The 8,782-nt window shown below is 45.1% G+C and overlaps 1 protein-coding gene across 1 annotated transcript in view; it reads left to right on the top strand.

The window, feature by feature from the left end:
* The first annotated feature begins 1,281 nt into the window (after positions 1-1,281).
* Positions 1,282-8,782, top strand: part of PKIG (cAMP-dependent protein kinase inhibitor gamma) — a 64,619-nt gene continuing 57,118 nt past the window's right edge. The window contains exon 1 of the mRNA XM_006091417.2: positions 1,282-1,462. The gene's annotated coding sequence lies outside the window, so the exon portion shown is untranslated. The remainder of the gene's footprint in view (positions 1,463-8,782) is intronic.

Here is an 8,782-nt window from a genome sequence, read left to right as displayed (position 1 = left end):
GGTAGGTAGTGGCAGAAATTAATGGAAGCATATTAGATTTTTTTTTAGTAAAATTTGTTTTGTAGATTTTTCTCTCACTGATAAGAGTCTAGAATTGTCCCCTATGATTATTTTCTGCCTTCCCTGGGGAGTGGGGGTGGGGGGGGACTTAATAAGGGAAATTTATTGGGTGAGGGCAGAGTCTGTGTCTATTTCTCAATTGCCTTCAGCTCAAAATAATCCTTAGAAAGTGGCATATTTTGGGGGTGGCATATTCGGATCTCCTACATTCCTATATATTGTTTGAAAAGGTAATACATGTACTTGGTTTTTGAAAATACTACATTAAAGCCCTAGCTGGCTTGGCTCAGTGGATAGAGTGTCAGTCTGCGGAGTGAAGGGGTCCCAAGTTCGATCCCAGTCAAGGGCACATGCCTGGCTCCATCCCCAGTAGGGAGCCTGCAGGAGGCAGCCAATCAATGATTCTCTCTCAGCATTGATATTTCTATCTCTCTCTCCCTCTCCCTTCCTCTCTAAAATCAATAAAATATATTTTTTAAAAGAACATACAGTGAAAATGCATTATCTTAACCACCCCCCGCACTCCCAGATCTCTTTCCACAGTTCATATGTGCATATGCCAGCATTATATATGTATGATCCATCACCCCTTTTCACAGGTCTACATCTAAATTGTATCTACATCTTTATCTTCCTGGGTCTCTCTCTTGCTATAGTAAGCTGTTTTATGGATGCACCATAATTTATTTACTCAATCCCCTACTCATGGACCTTAAGACTGGTCTTGATACTTTTACAAACAATGGAGCATGATTATCCTTTGGATTCGTGCTCCAGTGTATCTGCATGCTAATTCCAAGAAGTACAATTGCTGGTCACAGATTAAATTCTTTCCAGTATTGAAATTAAATGTGGTTAACTAATTCTCACCTTGAGCCCAAAGAAACAGGCTTATTATTTGCCACAGCACCGCTTCGGAGATTAAAAAAAAAAAAAAAGGCACCTGCCACCCCGCCCAAGTCAGGTTTCCTGTCTTTAAATATTCCCAGTGCGAGAAGCTTCCACCTGCGGCCAGCCCTCTTCCCTGATGGCCTGCATCGCAGGTTACAGGGAGAGAAACTGAGGCACAGGCAGGTCAGGCTCCAGTCCTCCCCCGGCCTCGCTGCCCCCTCCCCCCAGCATTCCTTTCCAGTCTCTTCCCTCGGGGCCAAATCCCAGCAAGACGGACCCCACGCTGGACCCTCGCTGCTCTGGGCCCGACGCCCACCCGCTGTCCCCACTCGTGGCCGCGGAAGGACCGCGAAGCCCCCTGGTCCCCTCCGAGCCGCCGTAGCGCGAGCCGCGGGGGTAAGTAGCTCCGGTCGCCAAGGCAACGGGCTCCGCTGCGCGCTGCGGGCGCCCAGCAGCCCGGGGGAGGCGCTGCGAGCTGACGGCCCGGCTCGGCGAGGCGGCGGGACGGCAGGTGAGCTGGGGCCGAATGGCAGTGGCGGCCAAACACGCCGCCCGGGTGTCGACTCCGCCGCGGGCGGGGGGCTGGGCGGCGGGGGACCCCCGGGAAGGAGGCTGGGACCGGACCTTTATCCCTTCAGCCGCCGGAGCGGCGCCCCCTCGTGCCCTTTAACCCCGCCCGGCGCGGGTTTGGAGCGCGCTTTGGGTGGTTCCTTATGTTTTTGGAGCCATTGGTTGGCCTGATCCGAAAGTTTCTTTGAAAACAGAAAGCCCTTTTTATTTGCGGGCCGGGCATAACTCAGAACTGCAGAAAATGCCTGTCTGTGGGACTCTCCTGGAGCCAAAGAGGACTGACTTCTTTGTGTGTCAGTTTTCCTATCTGCGAAATGGGGGGTAATGATAGCACCTGTCTCGTAAGATTACAAAGTAGATTTATACTGAAAACCCTTGCGGGGAAGTCCTCAATACTCGGGGGCTTTTGTTACTACGACCACAGGCAAACCCCGTTTAATTGAGCTTGGCTTCCTTGCGCTCCACAGGTGTTGCGCTTTTTTACAAATTAAAAAGCAAGGCCCCCGGCAGCAAAAAGGTTAGGACTGGCTCTGTTGCGATACTTGCTCTGTTGCTGGGGTCTCGAACCCGAGCCGCGGTGTCTCCGAGGTGTTCCTGCACTGAAACACTGAGCCTGTTTCTGTGCGCCGGGGCCTGGGCTGATGGCACGGGGAGAAAAGTGAGCGAGGCATCTCGCCTCCAGGGAACGACACAGTTTTACGGCGCAAATAAGCATTTGTTGTGATTCCCCTTGTGATTGTGGACACACAGGGGACTATGAATGCGCAGAGAAGGCAGTTAACCCAGATTTCCAGAGATGAGGTTGGGGTGGGTGGTCAAAGAGAGACTCCAAAAGGGCATGACTCCCAAAAGGAGACACGAATATGGCTTTTATTGGTCAGAAGATGAGGCTGCTGAGTGTTCTAGGCCAGTGATGGCGAACCTTTTGAGCTCGGCGGGTCAGCATTTTGAAAAACCCTAACTTAACTCTGGTGCCGTGTCAAATATAGAAATTTTTTGATATTTGCAACCATAGTAAAACAAAGATTTATATTTTTGATATTCATTTTATATATTTAAATGCCATTTAACAAAGAAAAATCAACCAAAAAAATGAGTTCGCCTGTCACCTCTGACACACGTATCATAGGTTCGCCATCACTGTTCTAGGCAGAGAAAGCAGTGTGTGCAAAGCCCTGGGGAGAGAGGGCAGGCTTGTTGGGAATTTGCAGGGGTTTCAGAGTCAGATTCCGAGAAGCGGAAATGGCCTGGCTAACTAATGTTTGAGAAATAAGAGGTGCCCCTTCTGAAAGACTTTCCTTGTATCTCCTTGCAAGTTTTGAGGAGTTTGGACTTTATCTTGGGGAGCTATCAAAGGATTTTGAGCAGTCGGTTGTGTGGGTCATGAGTGTGTGATGTGTGCATTTGATTAAGATATGGTTTAAGAAAGATCAGGGGTTTTGTTCTCTTTTGGCGTCAGCACTTCTCCAGTCTTTCACACGGCAGCCATTCCTTTGATTCAAAAAATATTTATTGAGCATCTACTACATGCCAGGCATTGTGTAGTGGTAAGGAATTACGTCCCTGCCCTCGTGGCATGTATCCCAAACACGTTCAAAGGTATATTCGTGGAGAGGAATGCAGTCTAGTACAACTGGAACTTAGTCAGTGTTTGAAAAGACCCATCAGAGAGAGTAAGTATGAGGCCCAGATCATGTAGGGCCGCTGCATTGCACACTCTTGGAAGAACCATTCACTCAGACAACACCAAGAAGAAATGGCCAGATAAGTAGGAGGAAACCTAGGATTGTGTAGCACTGAAAGCCGAACTTCCATTCTCAGCTTTGCGGGGATTTCAAATTAAGTAAGTTAAACATTGAAGTGTCCTTTGCATAAATAAATACAGAGGTCACTGGGAACTTAATTGAGCAGGTTTGGTGAAATGGTGGGGGCAGAATCTATAAGAGTGGCAACTTCCAAAGGTTCAGTGTAATTTATCAGTGGGATGAGGAGAGAGTGGGATATGAGAAAGTCAAGACAAAAGTGTAGGCAGCTGAAAGGAGTTTGTGAGGGGGGAGAGAGAGAAGGCTGGAGCGATTGGGGAAACAGGCGAAATCTTTTTAAACACGAGCGACCTGAGCCGATTTAAATGCTGATGGCAAGGAGAAGTTAGGGAGAGGCCGAGGAAATACAGAAGATGAGGGGGAAAATCAGTCGCACAACTTCCCTGAGGTGAGAGTGGATGAGATCCACAGCACAGATCCTTTAAAAAGAGTCTAATGGCTTCTGCTATTTTTGGAGAAGTGGGAAGCAAGGTGAATGCTGAAAAGAGTGCCACCAGTATCATGCAACAAGAAAAAAATAAAAGGTGTAAATGTGGAAAGCTATATTTTCATTATTGGCAGATAGCAGACATTTATTGAACTAATATTGTGTTAAGTATTTTTCATGCACTAGTCTCAATTAATATGACCTTTACAACAATGCTGCTAGAACACCTTATATTTCCCAGCTTATGAATGAAGAAACCAAGGAAAACTGCTTACACAAGGTCACATAGAATTTGAATCCAGGTCTGCCTGAGCCCGGAGCTTTTAGTCTTTTTATTTATTTATTTATTTATTTAATTGATTTTTTTACAGAGAGGAAGGGAGAGGGATAGAGAGTTAGAAACATCGAAGAGAGAGAAACATTGATCAGCTGCCTCCTGCACACCCCCTACTGGGGATGTGCCCACAACCAAGGTACATGCCCTTGACTGGAATCGAACCTGGGACCCTTCAGTTCGCAGGCCAACACTCTGCCCACTGAGCCAAACTGGTTGGGGCTGGAGCTTTTAGTCTTAATGACTATCTAGATGACAGGATTGTCTGTCTATGATATGATTATCTGATGAGAAAATTCAACAGAATTAAGTTAAAATAATTAGATAAAGGATTAAGTAAACAAGCAGCTACAAGATAGACAATTGTATTATGCAAGCAATAATAGTCCGAAAATGTAATTGTAGGAGAAATACAGTGGCAATATGAAAAATAAATACCAGGGTTAAACATTAGAATAAATATGCCCAGGCTAGCCAAATAGAACAAGAATTGGCTGGAGGAAGGAGGCAGGGTGAAGGACAGGTGTCTGGGTGAAGAGGAGATACTTTTTTCCCTTGGGAAAATCAGGATAGCGATATCCAAAAGGGATGTAAAAAAACAGATGTTTGTCATAAGACAAAATGAGAAAATATGCAAAGATGTTGTCTGATGTTTTAATGATATTAAAAAACTGCAAACAGACTGGTTAAAATATGGTGCAGTCATGTAATGGGTACTACTAGCCATTAAAAAAGAATGAAGTGGGAACTGTTACAGGATTCCAGGGCCAGAGGAATAGGGAAACTGAGACAGGAAAGTTAAAACAAGGCCAAACAATGTGGGCAGTTTGCAGTCAGCTTGTAACTAACAAGCCATTATCTTCCCCAGCCAAGGACACAGAGCAAATGGTTAATAAAACCTCCCTAATGAGTGAATGCAGAAAGGGGAAAGGAAAAATAGGGCCATTTTACTCCCTAAGCAGAGAAGCCAGCAGGCTCAAGGCTTGGCAAGATAAAGTTGCCAGGTGCTTTTCATGAATTCTGGGAAGGCCACAACAAAGTAAAAAAAGGGACCTTGAGAATTAATCTGTGCCAAAATAGTCAGCAGAGGAATTCTGAAGCCCACAGGCAGGAGGCTAGATAACCCTTCAAACCCCCACCCAACTTGCTCTTTAGATTAGCTGAGAGCTGGTCTGCGCTTCATTAGCCAGGTGTATAGGTTTGCTTGCTTTTGCTTTTTTCAATAAAGATTTATGCTTTAATAAATTGGGTTTTCACAATGCAGTCAGAGTCTAATATAAATTCATTTATATGAGAAAACAAGGATCAAGGTCGGGGGCAGCCCTTTCCCACTGGCTCAGGGGGCTGTCCTGTCAGGTAACACCTCTCTGGTGTCGGTGAGAGGTGCCTATAACAGAACTATCTATAATAATAAAAGCATAATATACTAATTAGACCAGCCAGCCTAACAACCTTCCGACGTCCTTCCGGACAAAGCCATGGCTGCGAGGGCCGAGCCCCTTGCACGAATTTCGTGCATTGGGCCTCTAGTGTATATATAAGAGAAAGATGTTTAACATCATATGGCTAGGTATGAAAAGCAGATTATAGTATGTTCCTATTTTTTACTCTTTAGATGTATACATACATACTTATAGAAAAACAAGTTTGGAAAGATGAGTTCTTCAAAAAAAATTTTATTAAAAAAAAAGAAAAAAATTATTTTATTTTTAATAGTAAAATACCCATAACATAAAATTTGTCATCTTACCCATCTTTAAGTGTACAACTGAATAATGTTAAAGATACATTGTTGTGCAATTATATTCATATTGTTGTATAATCTATCTCCTGAACTTTTTCATCTTGCGAAACTGAAACTTTATACCCATTAAACAACAACTTCCTATTCCTGCTCGCCACCCCCCCCCCCCACCACCCAGTCCCTGGCAACCACCATTCTGTTTTCTGTTTGTATGAACTTGACTACTCTAGATACTTCATATAAGTGGAATCATATGATATTTGTCTTTTTGTGATTGGCTTATTTCATTTAGCATAATGTTTTCACAGTTCATCTATGTAGTAGCATGTGTCAGAATTTCCTTCCTTTTTAAGAATGAATAATATTTCCCTGTCATCCCAATATACCAAGGTTGTGGGTTCAATCCCCAGTCAGGGCACATACAGGAATCAACCAATGAAAAGTAAGTGGAACAAAATTGATGTTTCTCTTTCCCTAAAATCAATAAATAAAAATATTAAAAAAGAATGAATAATATTCCAAAGCATTTTGTATATACAGTGTATGTATATACACATTTTGTTTATTCATTCCATAGTTGGACATTTGGGTTGCTTCCTGATTTGGGCTTTTGTGATAATGCTGCCATGAACACGAATGTACTAGAAAGATAAATTCTTTATGTCTGTGTCACGAGATCATGGGGAGACTTTTATTCTTACTGCATTATTTTTCTTTTTTTTATTAGCATGAATTGCTTTCATAATCAGAAAAAGCAGTATGGATATATTTACCCTGTTTGGGCAGATGGAGGACTACAGGTTATAAAGAAAAAAAAAAAGAAGAAAAAAAAAAGCCTGCCCTAGATCAGTGGCAGCAGGAATGGGATGGGGGGGCAGATTTGAGAGACATTTCAGGAGAAGCAACAGGATTTGACAACTAAGCGGTAGGGGAGAGGAGCGGTGGAGGAATCCTTCCCTCCTATGGTGGGAAGGGGCCATCAGTCCTGGAGCGGGTGGAAAGCCCGAGAGTCACCTGAGCCTTTGTTCAGGAGCTTGGACTTTTTCCTGAAAGCTGAGGGAAGCCATTGAATGGAAGGGAAATGACTTAATCAGAAATGTATTGTAGAGAGTCGCTCTGACTCTCCCTCCAACCCATTCTGCAAACTAAAGCCACATTTTGCCAAATTTCCCTTTGTGTCCCTTAGGCTTGAACCTCTGTCAACTTCCTTTTATTTTGAGATGAAGCATTAGTGCTGAAAGATACATATCTATTCTTCTAAATGCACCTGGAATATTTTAAAGTCCAATTTAGATTACATTGATTTCTAATTGTGTTCAGTTTTATCTCAACAGCACAGTCTCCTGTAAGTTTACTTTCTATGTTTAATAGGGGAAATATGAAAGTAAACAAGAAATATAAGCAACTCAAGTTAGAGAACTTCAATTTATTGCAAATATCTTTGACACTTTCCTTTTGAGAGTAAAGGGCCAATACAAAGTAAACAGTGTCATATTAAGTAGGTATTACAAAACAAAAATTCTTAAGAATCCAGATGAATTCAGCTCATTACCATTTCTCTGCCCACAAACCTACAACCTCTCTCTGCTTCCTGAGTGCCTCAGAGAGAGAGAGAACTGTTTTGCTAACATTTGTACGAGTTATGCAGTTTTTAAGAGTTGGATTTCCAAATGATGTCAATCTATGATCTCATTTATTCCTCAAAACAATTCTATGAGGTAGGGATTATCATTCCCATTTTCAGATGAAAAAATTGAAGATCAGAGGATTCCAGAGATTTCCCAGGTCCTACATTTAATAAACCTTGGAGTTTGAATCCAGGTTTTCTTTTTATACCAGAGGCCCAGTGCACAAAATTTGTGCACTGGGGGAGGGGAGGGGGGGTGTCCCTCAGCCCAGCCTGCACCCTCTCCAATCTGGGACCCCTTGGGGGATGTTCCAGGAATCGGGCCTAAACCGGCAGTCAGACATCCCTCTCACAATCCGGGACTGCTGGCTCCCAACTGCTTGCCTGCCTGATTGCCCCCTAACCACTCCCCTGCCAGCCTAATTGACACCTAACTGCTCCCCTGCCGGCCTGGTCACCCCCAGTTGCCCTCCCCTGCTGGCCATCTTGTGACCACATGGGGGTGGCCATCTTGTGTGAGGGTGTGATGGTCAATTTGCATATCACCTCTTTATTATATAGGATAGCTTCTTATTATGGAAAATATTAAACACTAGAGGCCTGGTGCACAAAATTCATGCACGGGGGACGGGAAGGGGGCATCCCTCAGCCTGGCCTGCACCCTCTCCAATCCGGGACCCCTCGGGGAATGTCTGACTGCCTCTCGCAATCCGGAACCACTGGCTTCTAACCGCTCACCTGCCTGCCTGCCTGTCTGATCGCCCCTAATCACCTCTGCCTGCCTGCCTGATCGCCCCTAACCTCCTCTGCCTTGCCCCGCACCTGGGACCCAGGATTCCCTTCTCCGGCCCGTTGCAGGTCCCCGGGACCTGGGCTTCCCTCCTCTGGCTGGCTGCAGGCACCCAGGACCTGGGCCGGCTTCTCCCAGGCTGGCCGCAGCTGCAGGAGACCGTGGGCAGGTGACTTCACCCAGGCCGAAGCCGCAGGCACCTGGGACCGCGGGGCGGGCAGCTTGTCCCTCTCCCATGCCGCAGGTGCAGCCACTGGTGCCCGGGACCACGGGAAGGGTGACTTGTCCCTTTCCCAGGCCACAACCTGGCTGGTCCCCATTCCTCTCTCATTTGTGCCTGGGTGGCCCCCATTCCTCTCTCATTTGTGCCTGGTGGCCCCCATTCCTTTCCCCCCAGTGTTGGAGTGTCTGAGCTATTACAGTGTGATGGCATGAGGGTGTGATGACCATTTGCATATAAGCTTTTTGTTATATAGGATGTACAAGACTACAAGGGATATAATAATAAATACCTAT

This window comes from Myotis lucifugus, unplaced genomic scaffold (assembly GCF_000147115.1).
Source record: "Myotis lucifugus unplaced genomic scaffold, Myoluc2.0 scaffold_90, whole genome shotgun sequence".
Classification (NCBI taxonomy): domain Eukaryota; kingdom Metazoa; phylum Chordata; class Mammalia; order Chiroptera; family Vespertilionidae; genus Myotis; species Myotis lucifugus.
Note: the sequence above shows the minus strand (reverse complement) of the source record. Positions and strands in the feature narration are given on the sequence as shown.